Here is an 18,427-nt window from a genome sequence, read left to right as displayed (position 1 = left end):
ATGCTCGTCTAAAGTGGACAACACAGCGTTCACACCAGCAAAAGATATCAGTACCATAGATTATTCCAAGGCCTATTACAACAAACACACTCTTAAAGCCTTTATGTAGATAAGCCGTACGTCAAATCACACGCAAGCGTTGCATGTGTTTTTTTCTTTATGACATTAATATTAAACGTCACATTTAACGGGAATACTGCAAATATGAGCTTTCCTTTCTTTAACCTAATTTCACGAAATAGCCTCGGCAGTCCGTTATCAGTCCTGCTTCTCGCTTTCTTGTCGCAACCTCATTCGATATGCTTTTCTTGTTCGTTGTCCTTAGCAGAGCAATTTGCAGTGTTACGAGTCAGGCTCTTGCTTCAAGTTCACGTTGCGTCCCCTTGCCTTGTAACCGCCTGGCAACAAGGCAGCGTTGCGTTTTCCTCTCCTAATCACTTTCAGTATATAGCAAGGCAACCAATCCGTCCGTAGTCTACACGGTTGAGTTCCGGTTTGGTCGCCGCAAAAAGCCCGCAATCTCCTTGTTTCGGTAATGTGGCAACAAGCGCGCTTACATGGTCTTGGACTCTCGGATTTCGGCCATCCGTCACCGCGGAGACTGGAACGAGAACTTCGAGACCGCAGCCTCTCCAGGCACGAGGACTGATCTATCAAGGGTTGGCTCTGGTGCATCGCTATAATCCGTTCGTGGAATCACTCTGCGCCAACAAACATCCCCGCTCCTTACGTTTTATACTGGAATTGCTGAAGGCAATTTTTGCTCCTTCTCCGCTCTTTCTTTTATTCCCTCTCTTCCCTTCCACTGGCACAGGGTAGAAAATCTTACGGACGTCTGGTCGAACTATCTACCTTTCTTTTTGTGCCTTTCTTCTAATGCTGCTGGGATCAGGGGTTACCGCCAAAAGGGTGGTTAAGCCAGCTTGGTGAAGAGGCGGCAGTAATCTTTCCGGTTACGAGCGTCCTTATAGTCGTCAGTATGTAGTCGCCAACTTGGAAGAAGGTAAAAATACCACATGAAAATGGAAACATTTAGAGCTTAACACTGGCAAACGATGGGATAATCATCCCGAAGCGAATAAAAAAACTTACCTTCGTCAGATATTAGAAGCTGTTTCCCTTGACGGGACCTATATATCTATCTCCCTTTCCGCATGGGTGAAGAGCTATACACTCTTTAAAAAATGTACGCCCTTTGGGGCTTATCTTGTGCCACAACATTAAGCGTCATCTATCTCGCCCGCGCTTCCTTTCTTCAACGCTGCGGGCGCGGCACTTCTACGTCACGAATGGCATGCGCGTTATCAGTGTGACATTGCGTTGTCGAAAGTAGCGAGCGCAGAGTTTTATAGAAAGGAAACACAAGCAAGGCAGTTGACGATTTTTGTCGTGGGACCAACATACACCCCAAAGGGCGCAATCATTTTTAAGAGTGTATAAACAGGCAGAAAGGAGTAAGTTGATGGTCGGGTAAAGTAGGTGTAAACATTCAAAACAATGCGTCGTCGCGGAGGGAGCGCCATCAGAAACCTAGAAAGGAAAGCAACCGATGCCCTGGCGAAGACGCCTTGTCTGAATGTTGGCTTCGGGCTCGCCAACCTTTCCTTAGCTGAAGTTACCATGTCATGGCGAACTTCGTACTATTGTGATCATTACGGTCATTCAGCCTGTTGCGGCTGACATAAGGCAGCTTTCAGAACAGGTCGGGAAGAAAAGGCCATACTATCAAGTTTTAACTTGTCTGCGGAGAGTATGGCAGTCGAAATGCTATCTAGTTTTACAAGAACGCTATCGCTAAGTATTGCGATTTAGCAATTCGATTAAAATTGTTTGACGAAATAAATTACATATGTGTGTGGAAAATACTGCACTGCTCTGAAGAAGCATTGAGAGGCGCACAAATAATGAATCCCCTAATAAGAATGAAATAAGCCCAAATTTTATTTTTAGCGAAGCCTTGTGCAGCCGAACAAATATATGGTTGGGCGGTCGCCAAGCTATATTGCGCTGTAAAGACGTTGCATTAAACTCTCTGTGTAGACTCATGCCAGCTGCAGGGCAAAGCCACAAGCCAAAACGCTGACGTGTAAAGTACGGTGAATGCCACTAAATAATATATTGAGGGTGCTTTGGGGATATAGTATCATAAACACAAAATCTTGACGCTATAACACAGGGCAGTGTGGTTAAAAAAAATCAAACTCGCGGCTCATGCGTTTGGTACCGAAGGAGTATCATGCGGGGCAGCAATATTCGATGTGTCACGCACCTATAAACGACGGCATGGTATGTGACAACTGCAATACGCACATGCCACGATTTTCAGCTTGTCTTGTTTGTTCCTTCAATGGGGAAGCCAGGTCAAAAACCAGGTATTAGTCTGCTTGTACCAGGCCAGAAGCTTAGTTATCGAAATGACTGCTGCATGCTTTGGCCAGCGCCTGAGTTATCTATGAATGCTTACTGTTCTTTTTTTTCTCTTCCCTTTTTTTTTCTTTTTGCCCACCAGAGATTTGAGCACGGGCCTGCGCTTTTCTGGGAGCTGATGTTGTGTGCTTCGGGGTTTATTGACTTTGCTCATTCTGTTTCCTTCGCGTGCCTCCATGATTCACATTTGAGCCTGTCGTGCATTCAGAACGAAGAGCAGTGAAAACGCACCCGCACTCCCTCGCATTTGGAGACCAGGAGATGTACCGTTCACATGCGGATTCGGGGAAATGGAATGATACACTGTGATAGTTCTATGCCTTATCGCAGGCACCAGAGTGTCGAAATTCTTGTCGTGAGAAAATGAAAAGGCCGTAGGTAACAGAAAAAGAAAACAGTAGATAAGAAGAAAGGAACGGGTGAGTAGTGCTAGTCCAATCATCGCAGTGGTCCTCTTCGTAGGGAGGACCATTATAGCATGTTTGGCCATCTCGATCATCGAGGCCATAACACAGAGGTGACGCTGTAGGTGACGCTGTAAGAACTATCATATTTGCCCAACATAAATATATTTGTGCTATCGTAATCACTGATAAGGCCGATTGGTATATTATTGCGCAAAGAAAGCGGCACCTGTGATTTGGTGTCAACATTTTTTTCTGTGCTGCACGGTACTGCTGGGAGAAATAAAAAAAATGATAAAGAAGAGAGAAAAAAAGAACAGAGTGCTTAATCCTTGGGTACGTAAACAAATCATACTGGGAATCCCGTCTGTTCGAGCGTCTTCGAGCATTTGCCGCGTCGGATCGGATCAGCAAGCGACGGCGGGGGGAGGTGTCTTTCCTGGAAATAGGCCATACGCGTGGAATTTTCGATATCGCCAAGAAGCAGCGCATTCATCGAGGATTGGGGCTGGAAGATGGGCTAACCACTCCCATCTGTTTACTCACACTGGCGCGAGGCGTTCAGGCATCGCCACCGGCGAAATTGATTTCGAGCCCCTGGGAACCGCCGATCTTATGTCGTTTGTGCAGACATTGTGTATTATTAGATCCGTTAGTATCAGTTCAATAATAGTTGTACTGGTACAAAAGAGAGGTAAAATTTCTTTTCTGAAAATCAATCAATCAGTCAATCAATCAATCAATCTATCTATCTATCTATCTATCTATCTATCTATCTATCTATCTATCTATCTATCTATCTATCTATCTATCTATCTATCTATCTATCTATCTATCTATCTATCTATCTATCTATCTATCTATCTATCTATCTATCTATCTATCTATCTATCTATCTATCTATCTATCTATCTATCTATCTATCTATCTATCTATCTATCTATCTATCTATCTATCTATCTATCTATCTATCTATCTATCTATCTATCTATCTATCAAGCGAGGACTTAATTAATTAATAAAGAACTTATAATTATTGGTGACTTTCTGTGTCGCAACTTTCCGCCACGCAAGCTAGCAAGCATTTCCTGTATTCTTTTCACGCTGTGTTCTATTTTTCACGCTGGATTAAACAATCACACGCTTTCCTTTCATTTATTTAGTCATTCTATCATTCATCACTATTCACCCTATTGGGCAATAACTGGAATTGGAAAACTGTTACTCCTACCGCTCAAAGGAAAATAAATGTAAGCTCGATGTTTCACATTACGACGTACGTTCATGTTTAAAAGCAGAAAGTCGCTGCTCCTTAAGCGTCCACGACACCCGGAAGTCATCGGCAGTGTGATTGGTTGCTTTGGGTTGGCACCAGATTTGCGAAATCGCCTTCATTAGCTACGATTCCTTTCTTTTACTGACATCGGGAACGGCACGTTTCAAAGAACGCCTCCGACACCTCCACCGCTCCCGTGCCTTTAATTCAGAGAAGCAAGCAGAAATTTGCGCTCATTTCGTATTTGATCAGCAACTCACCTCCATACCGCTCTTTCTCTTACCCACGTGCCTAGCACACAAAGAACTGCCATTCCTTCCCCAATGACTGTCGTTATACAGTGCCGACGGAAGAGAAGCGATCCGTTGAATTGTTTGAAGGCGCGTTTGGGCGTCACTAATTAATGCGCTTCCATTCTGCCGCCTGCTGACTTCAGGCTATGCGTTTATTATTCCTTTATTTCTTTGTCGCGCGAGTGCCGAGACGTCTTTCAGAACGAAGCCGAACTTTTCAGTCGTTAATGTTATCTCCACGAGCTATAAAAAGTACCGGAACTGTGTCGCCTCTGAAGCGACCGCTATGAAACGAAGTTCAGTCGCATTAGAGCTTCTCATGAAGAAGTGTAAAAAAAAATTGGTTGGTTGACTTAATGAGTTTTGTTTGAAGAATTGCGATGTAGAAGTCGCTTCATTTCTTTGTATTGTGATTTTGTCAAATGGAAGAACGAGAAGTGCTAAGGACGACGGTTGTCCTTTCGTTCGGTCATAAATGTGAATGAGCCACTGCTGACATTATAGCAAATAGGGAGAGAAAGAAAATTACACGAACCATTCCCGTCTGACATGACAACGAAACATACACATCTATATGTAGCGCTTATGTAAGGAACAAGTCAATCAGACTAATCAGCAAAAAAAAAGAAAATAACTTCACCAATCCCAATGTAATAAAGTCTTAAGGAGACGCGCTACAAGTTGTCATAAAATCACTACAAATATGCTGCTTAGGACTAAGTAACGAGGTTAGAAATGGCCAATCAGTAGTAATGACTGCTCCTTTATATTAAATGGCGAATATTACTGACCCTCTTTCTGGGTGTAATCTTCTGAATTTCGTCCACTATGCCGGCTGGAACGCATTAGCTCAACATGAGAAATGATTCCGTAATTAACGTTGATGCAAACAACATAAAATATTTTGTAGCATCGAAAAACAGGTCTGTGAGAGCTAATATTGAAAATATCATGAGCCATTCCATCCTGTGAAGGTAGATGACCAGCGAAGCTGTTTAGCACACGACATATAGGTGACAGAGGAGGAGGAGGAGGAAGAAATAAAACGAGAAGGCAGGGTTGTTGACCAAAAAATGCGTCTGGTTGCCTGCCCTGCTCTGGAGAACGAGAAAAAGGACATAGAATGATGACACATACTTTTTAACAAAGGTACAAACTCATTTATGCGATTTTTATGACATTTGCGTGGACGACAAGACTGCCGCCTCGAGGAGAAGGAAGAAACTAGACACGCGTGACGTTTCGACGGTACCGCCACCGCGGGAGAGCGGAAGGACAGTAGATCCGCAACCGCTTGGAACGCCGACAAAGAGAGGGCAGTACGAACGTAAACATGGCCAACGCGGGTCAAAGTATAGTATCTGTTCTTATGAGCCTAATAGCTGATACGCATTCTATTTGGACTCAAGATATTAAATATTTTTGCAAGTTCGCAGAGTGCTTGAAGCCTGCTCCACCTCCGCCGCGGTTCGGCCTCGTATGGCACTATCTTCGGTATCGTCGTGCGGTTTTTTTGCACACACACGAAAATGCACGGAAGCCTAGCCATAAACAGCTTCGCTGTATAACTACAGACCCATTTTGAGAATTCTCTGCTATTGCATAAGCATTGTTCGGCTAGACTTCGTTTTTGCTTAGTTTTGCTTACTTGCTTTTCCCAGCTTATGCGCGTTCGCCCATGGCCTTTCCGGTGGCAAAGAAGCCTTAGGTCTTATACTAGACAATTGTAAGATTTTCTCGCCGCATCCAGCCTCTTCAATGCAATCGTAACAACTGAGCCGGAACGCCGGGCACGGGCGCACCTGGATGGAGCAGAGAGGTCGTAGGGGAGAGCTAGTGATCTAAAGAAGCAAATGACGCTATGTTCTGCAAGCCACGAGGCAGCACGGCGAAGCGTCGAAACACCAGCTGCCGCCGCAGCGCGTGAGGCATTGCCTGAGGGGAGAGCGCATCGCCGCGATGCTATGTCACCTCGTATATGTACGCGCGTTTCTTGTCCACGGAAGCTCTCGCCAGCGTTCTGAGTGTGCCTTGGTAAGGCCCACTGAAAACGGGCCTAGCATCTCAATGTGCTTGCTTGCCCGCGAGGTGGCCATAACCCGAAGTGTGCTCGGCAGCGTTCAATTGGACATTGGTCCACCCCAAAATGTCAAGTTGGCCCACGCCCATATTACAAGTTCGTCCACTTCCAAACTTCAAGAGGGCCACCCTCAAATTTCAATTTCGCCCACCCCCAAGTTTATGTTGGCCCACCCCCATATTTCCACTTGTCCCATCCCCAAATTTCAAGTTGGCCCAGCGCCGAATTTAACTTCGCCCACCCCCAGATTTTAAGTTGTCCCACCCCCAAATTTCAATCGACCTGCGCCGAAATTTCAGTCGGCCCACTCCTACTATAAGCTTCCCCATGCATATTCTAAGGAGCCCTATGTGTCTCTATGTGTATTATATATTTGTCTTATTGTTTTCTTCATGCTTTGAAACGTTCCTTATGGCTTAAACGCTTCCAATCATCTTTGTTTACGCTATCATAACGATTAAATGTCTTAACTTTGCAGATTACGCTTTTTTGTGCAGATACAAGGCATTACACTTTGCGCGTGGCAGGGCTGGGGAGCTCGCCAAAGAAAGCTTACGCATTAAAAATTCATTCGTGGTCTCCAGTGCCCCGTTCCCATGACATGTTACATGACTACATGGAAAAAGATGCGGTTCAATGGCTTGGACAGGGCTTTTCAGCCACTATAGACGGCAACGCAAACTGGACGTGGCGTCGTCTTACGTTGCGCATGTAATAGGCGGAAAGAGTAGCCGTCGCCATTATAGGGGGACTGTGCGTCTTTCTTCTATTTTCATTTCAATGAAAATAAAGATAGAAAAGAGAATAAAGAAAATAATGACATAGAAAAAGCGGGAGTAAAAAGATAGAAAAAGCGAGAGTCTGCCACTGAAAGCTGAACTCCACTGCGTCACTCAGCATTGGGGTAGTATCCTGGGGCGTTCACTTTCTCGTATGCCCTCCCTTTCGCAAGATTTCGCGTGGCTATAGCGCCGGATGCATAGGCGTCGTCCACTGACGAAAACTTTAACAGTAACACGCACGCACGATGCCCTAGTATTTTTGACCCAGAGGCAGGGATGCTGTTGCCCATAAACGCTGGTGCCTTTGGCCTTATAGTTAAGCGAAATCTCGCGAAACACTCCTTGAAAGCGTAGTCGTTCGGGGACACTGGGACCTACGTCTCCGAATCCCTTGGTCAAATAACGTGCCCCCTCTCTCTCTCTCTCTCTCTCTCTCTCTCTCTCTCTCTCTCTCTCTCTCTCTTCCTGAAGGGGATCGGCCGAGGACGCCACCCCTGGTTCGTCCATCTCAAATCTTGAACTGCTATGCTGGACATGGTCAGATTCCGCCATATTGTCAAATTTGGCAATGGTGGCATTTGTAGCAAATCAAAGCGGCTGTATCTTGCAGCTTCGCCAATCAGAGCTGGCAAGATCGAAAATTTCACAATATAGCGGAATTTGCCAATTTCCTGAATACCAACCATGAATATTGAAGCAAGCAATATTCTGGGTAACACTTGAGTAGAGCGTTCACCCGTGATAAACTCACTCAACGTGAATAACTCGACCCGACTTGGGCCCATTCAATGCCTGGATTCATGTACCTCCGTGTGAATCATATTGGTGTTTTCTTAGGTGCTCTTGTTTTAATGTAGCTACGTGACCGGACTTTCTGTTGGCTTCAGTGTACTTATGTGACTCGGCTTTGTGTAGCTGCGTTTCTGGGATGGATGGATGGAAAAAACTTTATTGTGCTCCATTAGGTCACGCTAGTTTCCTAGCCCGAAGAGGGCCGTTTCCACGTTGGGATCGAAAGGCCAAGCCTCTCAGACGCTTCGCGGGCCTATTGGACTCCCCATAGCTGTTCTTCAAGTGTGAGGCCAGGTATTGTGCCATTGTCCTCAATTTCAAGCACAAAGACAATCTTTGTCCAACGCATTCAGGAAATTCGATGATCGTCCTCTGAGTGAACAGGCATTACTAGAGCACCGTCCCCACCGATCATCGGCTCAGAAGGCACTTTTGTGCTTTCTCAGAACCTCTGGTCTGCGAGAGTGGCTTTAACTGAAGTACTGTCCGTACACGTATCTACCCCTTCTCTGTCCCTTCAATTAATTAATTCATAAATTCATAATTAATTAAAATAAATTCTTAATTCACAATTAATTCATAAATAAAATTTTTATTTATGAATTGCCTTCCTGGATTTTTCACTCAAGGCCAACGCCGCTGACACTGGCTTTTCTCCGACACGAGCTCCTTAACGCTCTCGCGTTAAAACAACTTGCAATGGGCTGGGTGGGTATCGAACCAGGGTCTCCGGAGTGTGAGACGGAGACACTACCACTCCGCCATGAGTTCGATGGTCCAAAGCGGGACAAAAGCGCCGCTAGTGAATGCGGTGTTGCCTTAGAAACGTGCCGTAGAAAGTTATACAGTGGTCTATATTGGTAATTAAGAGCATGTAAATTACAGAAATCGCAGTTAAGCCAGTAGCGAAGTACGTTTTCGCTACATTTCTTCTGCGCTTGGCGCACACAATTATTTGTTTAGTTACTCACTTTTGGCTGCTCGCGCAAGGCTGAGCTACGAGCTACCGACAAGTATTGCAAAAAGGCAGATGCTCGCAGCCCTACGCTGGCATGATATCCAAATTTATATAAAGCGAACGAAGGTCGAGAAGATATTAGCAGGGCCTGTACAACGTAGCGATTCCTACTGCTTGATTTTATGCCGCCATTTTCCCCCCACCGTTCACGGCTGGCTGATCGCGTTGAAAACGCCGGCCGAACACAGCATTGACCACTGACGAAGCGGCAAAAGGAAACGCATTGACAAAGAATTGCTGCATCATCCCGACCCGGGACTCGAAGCCGCGAACTCCTCAACTGCGCATGTGCAGCCGTTCACAGCGGCAGCGGTTAGACAACAATCTATGTCCAGACGGCGCAGCATGTACGGAGCTCCATGCCATCTGCTGTGTGTTTCGTCCTGTCGTGATGTTACACGTGGTAGCGTGCTACGTCCACCGCGTTCTGCGAGGCTTAGTTTGCGGAACTTTCTGGCGCCACTGGGAGGTCAGTCGGTGTCGTGTCGATGCGTTTTGTGTGGGCATTCCGAACGTTGTAATTTTCGCCCAAGGGACATGACTTTGCTGATAAACTGAGCAGGAAGAGCACGAACGTGCCGTGACGTCCCCTAGCAAGGTCCGCCACCGGAATTAGCTGTACCCTTCAACCCCCCCCCCCCCTTGGACTATCTGCTTCGTTAAGGTAAGCGACGTGCTTGGTTTCCAGGAACGCAGTCCTTTCACCTTTCAGGGATTGTCGGCAGTGCCCGCGTGCTGTCGTCTCACCACATTTTCCTCCTGACTTGCCGCTGGGAAATGTTTATCAACATATAGTTTAGGCTACATTCGATAACATTTGAGGACTGTTTTTTATCTTAAATTTTGTGTTCTCCTATATGGACGCATTGAAAGCAACAACAACAACAAAAAAAACGCGCCTTGTCGGAGACAGCATCTTTCCACTGGTGTTCGATAACCGTTCCGGCAAGTTCTCCGGACAAGAATTGTCAGTGTTTTAGAATTACGATAAAACTGCAGTATGGTAATTGCATCAGCGATGTATTTTTTGCAACTTAGTTGCCATGACAATGTGGCGCATGGTGGGCATTGACACAGTGTTTATACGCAGTTCTTTCTTCTCCGTGACTCTCACGTTTTCTTTTAGTGTTGGTGCGCTTTTGTTTTTGACAGGCTCCTGTTTCCCGGATAGTCGAAATAGGAAAGGCTGCTGTTGCGAGAAACAATCTTATGGGCCCGTGGCGAGCAAGATGCGGCGTAATTTCGCTCACATTTAGACGCCTTCAAAGAAATTTGAGAATTGCGCTCAAATACGTCTTAGCGGATGGCTCGTGTTCTGATTGTGTGCTGCTCTGCACTCTGTGTATTGCAACAGCGTTTCAGACTTAACGCAAAATACACGGTTTAGCACTCTGCGTGAGCTGTAGCGTGCGAGACGTGGTTGCAGAGCTCCCCAGGTCGAGTACTCAAAAACAAAGAAACAAAGAAAGAAGAGCCCTTTCATTCTGTGAAGAAATATGAGTAAGAGCTGTGGTGTGTCCTACCTCAATCGACGCATATATATAATGTTATTGAAGGACGCAGACAAAGATATATATTTTGACTCTGGAGTGCTTTATTCTTATTCATTTATGAAATAGTGACATGTTCAAGTACCACCACACGGCAGACAGGAATTCCGCAATGTTTACAACTTCACTGTGAACTACGTGACAACTAAAGGTATATGAAACTCGGCGTATTGTTAGAGTCGCCTTAGCGGCTGTTTGTCATATAATTTGTTTCGATAAAACAAGAGTTCCAGCCATTTTCTGTAACCATATTTCCTCCATAGACCCAGCCATGTATTGACAGCAGACGATAATTATGTAACGTTTACAACTTCACTGTAAACTAATTATGACAAGTAAATTAAACTCGGCGTAATAATAGAGGCGTCTTAAGGGGCACTTTCAGTGCAATTTTTTCCAAGATACCTAGATTAGATTGAGAGCTGCAGAGCATTCGCTAGAAACTGGAGACAAAAATTATTTTCGTGACGACGTGACGCGTAGCCGGACAGACGTCGGCCACCGCCAGAAAGTAGCTACATACAGCTTCGCTGTGAAAGTGTAGCGTATATTGCCATCCCAGCGACGTGCATGGACCCCATTTACTTTCCGCCATCGGCTTTCTTCGGACACGGTGCGCCTTTATCACGAAGCGATAATGCTTTCACGACGTGGAGATGTGGCGCGTCATGACGAAGCAAAGTCTCACCCGTCCGCTGGCGAGGGTTTTGTCGCTTCGCAAGCAGACAGACAAACGCCGGGGTTGATGCGCAATGGTAAAACGGCAAAAACGACTTTCTGCTTTTCTTTTCTTTCTTAATTTTTTTTCGACTGCATCACACGGGTGAAGTAGCTGCACTCCGTCGATGCCAAATTTGTTGCAATTCGTATATATTGAACGAAATACCATGCTCATCCGCCTGCTGTTTATTTATGGCTGCATGAAACTATAGCCAAAAGGTATCCGGCGCTGACTGACACCGACATTGCCGAGTAGTATAACGTCGCATTGGACAGCAACGCGCCAAAGCGCGGACGCAACCTTAATGTCCCGGATTTTCTGATCCTGTCGTTTCATCTTACTCCGAGTGGCAATAAACTGTGGATGTGTTCTTGTTTGAACAGCGTATGCAGGTGTTAATACATGTGCGCGAATGTGGCAAAGAGGGTAGTGAGCACGGAGGAAGTGGGTGGCCGAAGTTTTGGGTGTAATGCGTCTCAATCCACCAGGAGCATTGAGCCACTGGGCCACAGAAATTCTGCAAGCTCGATGTCGAGGAGGCTTCTTTGTCGTCAAGACGTTTTCGGTCACACCTATCTTGACTGTGCAAGAAAAATAAGACCACGTCGTTAAGAGTCTACGCATGTTAACGCGATTCTCGAACACCGTCTCATTACTCATTGCGATTCGTTCCCTGTGATTTCACACGCTTTATACGAGCGGCGAACTTCGCTCAATTAATTCTGACGTCTTTCTCACTTTAAGGAAGTTCTATGCAGAAATAGGTGGGGTGGCAATTAGGCGCCGGTTACGAAAGCTTAACGCTAGTCGGAAATCCCGCGACGCAGTAGCACTTTAATGTCGAATGGAAATTTGCTCACGGCATAGAGTTCAGTGTCTGCGCTCATTAAAGAAGTCCGCGACGGCGTTTGATCAAAGCAATTATATATGCTCGTATTTGCGAGATGACATGCGACCAAGAGCATTCTGCTTTGAATTGATGACTTCGAGTAACTTTTAACGACTCTTCGTCACGTATGGGAAATATCAAATTATTGTTTGCGCACCTGGCCAATTTTCGCCAAAAAAAAATAGCGTTTGGTCGCGGGCGAAGAGAAAGAGAGGGGCGGGGGGGTGAGGCAGTGACGCAAGTCTCATAATTACTTATTGGAGTCGAGATAACAGGCAAGCTTTCTTTTCCTTTGAATGTGCGTGTTGGTGCTTTGTAACTTTTTCTTGGGCCGCTGCCATAAATTTTGTGTGACTCCGAAGCAGTCAAGTTTGATCGCGGTGTTATTGCTCCATGTCTTTACTCAAATATAGTTGGACAAAAATAAATCTTCTCGGTCTTTTCCGAGGGACGTAGTAATTAATAAATATAATAACCTACGGGTGGCCTGAGTAAGTTCGATAAGTGCGCGTGACTATAGTGCAGTATATTCTGGGCACTATGGCGGGACGCAAAATGGCGTGACACGCAAAATGGAAGCTCTGTTGTGTGTCACAGCAGACACGTCACCAATACGGACATAAGCAGTCGCATGCTAAAGCATCAAAGAATGACAGAAACTGAAAAAAAGAAACTGAAAGCGGCAATCTCGGTGGCCAAGTTTGTGTGCGGCACAACACTACAGGGCGGAGAAAAGCGACCCGAATCGAGGCCGCCTCCTTCGATCAATGTGACCTGACAACCCAAGAATAAGCTTATGCCTTTATCAGGTGAAGAATGGTCACGCAACTCAAGCTTAGTACTCACCTAAGTGCCAAACTAATGGTGATTATTGCGTGCGAACAAGCTGCTAAGGCAGGCAGCATGGTGGGAGACATTTCCTGCGTGCGGCACGTGTGTACACTAGCTCCTCGTTATAACGTAATCGCTTTATTCGGCACAGTTCGTGGTCCCGACCACCACGTATGCTTTTTAAACCGAACTATTCATGCTGCAGGGTCGCTGCCTTGCGCTTCGGACTCCGAACTGCGAAGCGGGAAATTCGTAGGGAACCGCTAGCTACAACATATTCGATGGCCCTTCGCGTTACATTTTTTTTTTCTTGCCAATCAACCTGGAGAGGCAGAGATTGCCGCGAAGGTTACTACGTCATGTGGCGGCAGTTCCTTGTGACTAACTGTATCAGGTGATACTAGACGACGGACGAGGCAACTAGTCACGTACGTGTGTTTCCTGTAACGCAATTTCGCCACCTGCACGTTGGCACCACAGAGCGTGGCTCTGTTTCGCTGTTTCAGTACAACGTGCGAATTCTCGAATTATTGCTTGCCCGTGCCACCTTATTGTTAATTTTTTTTAGGGCATCTGCGCTTTTTGCATCGCATCGATTACCACGAAGTATCGTTCTTGTTTCGGTTATTTCATTATATTGAGGGTTTATTCTGTTTATATGCGATTGACCTTATTATTATATGTATGACCCTGACAGTACACAAAGTCGCCCTAAGCGAGAGGTCGCGGGATCGAATACCGGCCGCGGTAGCCGCACTTCGATGGGGGCGAAATGCAAAAACGCCCGTGGTCCCGTGAATTGGACGCACGGTAAAGATCCCCTGGTGGTCAAAATTATTCTGGAGTCTCCCACTACTGCACGCCTCATAATTGAATCGTGACTTTGGCATATGAAACCCCAGAATTCAATTCAAACAAACCATCCTTACGACAGTACTGTCGTCGAAACTGTACCGCTAACAGCAATGACCAGCAGGATACGTCGCCCAACCGATGAACATAATTCGTCTGTCTAAATTATTGACCCGAACAGACATCTTTTGGCTTTCCCAGCAACGGCGGCGTGAACTTCATTTACGACGTCTGGTTGGCAAGACTAATGCTTGGGAAAGAAGGTTTCAGTCGTTAGAGATCACATATACCCGTAGTTTGCATGTGAAATTCATGTTAAATTCAATGATGTACGGCGCAAGCAGTCCATTTTTAGGATTTGCTTTTCTTCGTACTTCGTTTATTGCCTAAACCTCCCCTTAAATTATGACTGCTTCTTTAATCGTTTTTATAGCAGCTTAGGGTACCATATTATCTGTGTCTATCAACTTGTTTCTTCTTGTCACTTTGATTTGAAATGGTTATTTCAGATCTAGAGGATCAAAAGCGAAAAAAAAAGAAAAAATGAAATGACTCGGAAAATACGCCTTCTGAAATTAATGGTTTGTGTGCGGGGAGACATTTATCACGCAAGAAACCTATGATTTGCATTCTCTTTCTGCTAGGATAATTTATCACTGCGTTTTCACTTTCATGTTAACTTTTTTGTGCCTGAATATTATTATCACTCCTTCTCCGGATATTAAGCGCACAAAGTGAGCATTATATCATTCCTACTGGTAGCAGGCAGACGTCATTACAGAGTCTCCGCGCTGGCCTAAGTAAAATTAGCAACCTCACCATTTCTTCTTGGTCGGACTTTTTTTTTTCAAGCTATATTTTCAGCACACTTGAATGGATCTTTACTGCGATCGTGTCACCCACTCTATTTCGAGCCCCTTTTTATTCTCTTTCACCCATCTGCAGAAGCATCTGTTGCGACAAGGCTATCAGAAAATGTTTTCTTCTGGAGGGAAGCAGTTAAAACAAATCCATTTTGCGGAAATGTGCATGGTGGAGAAAAAATCATGAAAGGGCAGACAGATAACGAACATTAATTGATCTGAGGAGCTGCTGTCAGGACCCCCTAACGGGAGGCCGCGATAACTGGTCGTCGCGCCCACGTAGAGTACAGAACGCCGTGACCCTCCGCCCTTTCCTGGGCCCTGTGGATAGCCTGGCCTTGCTTTCAGAGTGCGGTGCTTCTGATGGCCTCCTCCCATTCAGTTTCGCTGGAGAGAAGGTTGTTAGGCAACGCGGAAAAGCGCCAGAGCATGTAGGCCATAGAGCAAGATGTTTCACTACAGTCGGGGCAACCAGGGTCCACATCCGAGTATATATCCTACTCAGGAAGCCCCGCGACGGGAAAGATCCTGTCTGCAACATTCTAAGAGTAGCTGACTAACCTCTACTGAGCTTTGGGTGAGAAAGCGGATAAACTATCCTGCTATGTTGGTAATGTTTAGTAATTTCATTAAATGTGAGAAGTCGATCGTTCTGCTAAGTCCCTTCCTACCCTTTCGTAGCCTCCAGACCGTCGCGGCGCGTGAGTTCTCCCGCACGGTCGTGGGCCAGCTCGTTGAGGTTTGGAAAGCCCTCGAGAATGTTCGTCCCCATGTGTGCGAGGAACCACGTGATATAATGAGTACCGGGCAAGGCCTCTTTTCATGAATAAAGGCTGCCTCTCGAGCGAGGTTACCCGATTCGAAAGCTCTGATTGCATCTCTATAGTCGGTGTAAATGCAGAAACGCTATGGGTGACACAATGCCAGCGCAACCACCATTTGTTGTGCTATACCCGGGGTGGCCGCCCTTATCGAGGGGAAGGAGCGAAGCACCCCCCGCCCGTCTGTAACCGACAACGCGAACATTCTATTGTTCCCGTACTGCACCGCATCGACAGAGACCGTGGAGTCTGTCGCCCCTAAATTTTTTCAAGATGGTTCGTGCACGGGCTTTACGTCTACCCTCGTTATGCTGTGAATGTACGTCTCGCGCGAAGATTTTTTTTTTTTTTTGTACGAAGAGCGTCTTTGTTCGTCAAAGCGACAATTCGTCATTGTGTTTATTTTTTCTCATTCTCTCCAAGCCCAACCTCCTCAATGAAAAGACTCAGTTAGAAACTCCGTGAACGCAGGAAGCCAGCGTAAGGCACTAATTCTTCAGGTCGTATTTCTTTATTTCTTCCTTTAATATGACGTTTTATCAGAGATTGACCACTCACCGGAAGCTCTACTGGATTGCTAACGTGGCGTTTTAGACGCACCAGCGCCATGTCGGAGACTGTCGGAAGTCGACGAACTTGATTAGAGGGCCACAAACGCTCCATGTGAAGTACTCTGAAATACTGTACTGTAGAATTTCTGTTGCCGTCCTTCGAAATCTCGTTAAGCTTCCTTATCTCCTACTATAAATGCCAACATAAGCTATCGGCGCGATTCCCCCCTTGAACCTAAGTTATTTCACAGTGCATGACTTTCCCTGCGGCAGGCATAAGTCGCAAGTATTACACATTGTTCTGAATTTTTCCTTCAAGAAGGATGCTTATAAATAAATCGTGTTAAAGGTAGAACACTAAGGCGATGCGTTCAAGCCCCGACAAAGTGTGACTTGCTTGTTTAAACACATTGTCTAGTGTGCAAGAGCAGGACGCTATCGGCGAACCTCGACAAGATATCCGGAGATCATTAATCTTTTTCTGCTCTTAAGACAGTTCAGCCCCTAAGTCATTGAACGCGACCTTGCCATTGGCACTTTTTCGAACGCAGCAGCATCAACCGTTACCTAAGTACACAAAAATTTAGAAAAAAATGTCAGTTCACAATTCCTAGCCGAATCTCACGATGTGTGTTCGACTGCGCTATTCCGTCAGATAAGTGTATAGCCTGTCAGACGGTACGAAAGTGAGTCTCCCTGTAACACAACTGATCGCGTCCGTTTCATCAGTGCACGTTGACGAAGACAAAGTGTTCGCGAGCAGCCTGTCTGCTGGGTAGCACAAAGAGAGACGATCTCGTCCCTGCACTGAACACACACACATACACGCGCACACATACACACACATGCGCACACGCACACATACACGCACGCACACACGCACACACACATGCGCTCACTTTGAACTAGGCCTTCCATTCGATCGTCCCTTGCCGAACGTCCTTTTCGCCGACAACTGGGCAACAAAGGGACGTGCAGGAACAAGACTGATCTCTCGTTCCGGCGATAACAGGTTTCACGAGACCCGTCTGACTGGATAGAAAGCTACACTTGTTACGAGGAGGCCCCAGCCCGATGAAGCAACGTCGCCCCTCGAGAAAACGATGGGAATAGGGTTGCCTCGCGAAGGCGAAACTTTAGCCAAGCTCTAGGATATGCTTATTCGTTGTTTTGTTCTACACATGAGTTTGCCGAGAAGATCGAGAAATCTGTGCAGGCGCGTAAGGCGGTGAGGACGGCCTATGACGTCCGAACCTAATAATGGATTGCCCTAACCTGCTTCGGTGTCCTACACGCGCTTCATTGATTTCGCAACGTCTTGGCGCAGTTGGCCCGCCCGCGTTTGAGAGGAGCGCCGCCGGTGTTGAGTGGCCTCGAGGATGGAAAAGAGGATTAGGATCAGTTTGCCTTATATTTCGGTGAGCCGTCGACGCAACAGGGCGCTCGCATTTTTTCAGCAAAGAAGTCATTCCGTGTAAGCGTGTATTCGGTGATCCGATTATTCGCTTAGATGCAGTGACGTGACCCCGCCGTCACTTTGCGCATAATTGCGTAGCCATGACAACAGCATCGCCCACGTGCCCTTTGTAAAGCTGGAAATCGCTTCGTGTCGTTCATTGTTCAGTCGAATGAATGAGCGAATGCACACAATTCGGCTTATCGAGGGACGGGAAAGTTGACGCCTTCCAAGTTGACGCCTTCCACTCGAAGCCTTCGTCTTCCTTGTGTCCTAAACCGGCTGCGTAGGCGGCATTCCTCGAGTCTGCACTTGCATATTATATGACTGCACCCTCGAAATTCTCCCGTTGCGTTTTTGTTTTCTCAGAAAGCGAGGAATTTGAAAATGACATTAGGCGGCATGTAAGTCCTTGTAGTTCGGAAGTCATCACCTTAGATGCATTTGTGCGGCACCCACGCACATTTGGTCGGATCGGAATTCGATTTCTTTTTTCTTTCGTGTCAGAATAAATCATTGAGCAGAGTAAGCCCGATGCAAAAATTACATAGGCTTGTTCAGTCTTGTCCTCTAGGCGGTGTGTTTGCAGCTGACAGGAAATATTGCTGGAAACAAATTAGGCACGAAATCCTTTCGTCGAAGGAAAAAGAAAATAAGGATTTTCGATTTCACCCGAAGGCGAATCATTGAAAGCGGTAGCAAGGTTTAGGGCAGAGCTGCAGGCTTCTAAGGAAGCTGGCGTCTCGAGGTGTTGCACTTCGACGGCGCACGAGCCGACACGGCAGGAATACCACCGGCCTTCGTGAGCGCCCAAGGAGAGT

The 18,427-nt window shown here is 46.2% G+C and overlaps 1 protein-coding gene and 1 pseudogene across 1 annotated transcript in view; one reads left to right on the top strand and one right to left on the bottom strand.

The window, feature by feature from the left end:
- Positions 1-18,427, bottom strand: part of LOC135903751 (pyrokinin-1 receptor-like) — a 407,309-nt gene that overhangs the window by 323,467 nt on the left and 65,415 nt on the right. The gene's annotated exons all lie outside the window — the stretch shown is intronic.
- LOC139050228 (U2 spliceosomal RNA) lies at positions 5,734-5,914 on the top strand (annotated as a pseudogene).

This window comes from Dermacentor albipictus, chromosome 9 (assembly GCF_038994185.2).
Source record: "Dermacentor albipictus isolate Rhodes 1998 colony chromosome 9, USDA_Dalb.pri_finalv2, whole genome shotgun sequence".
NCBI lineage: Eukaryota > Metazoa > Arthropoda > Arachnida > Ixodida > Ixodidae > Dermacentor > Dermacentor albipictus.
This window is presented reverse-complemented; position numbering and strand designations above follow the sequence as displayed.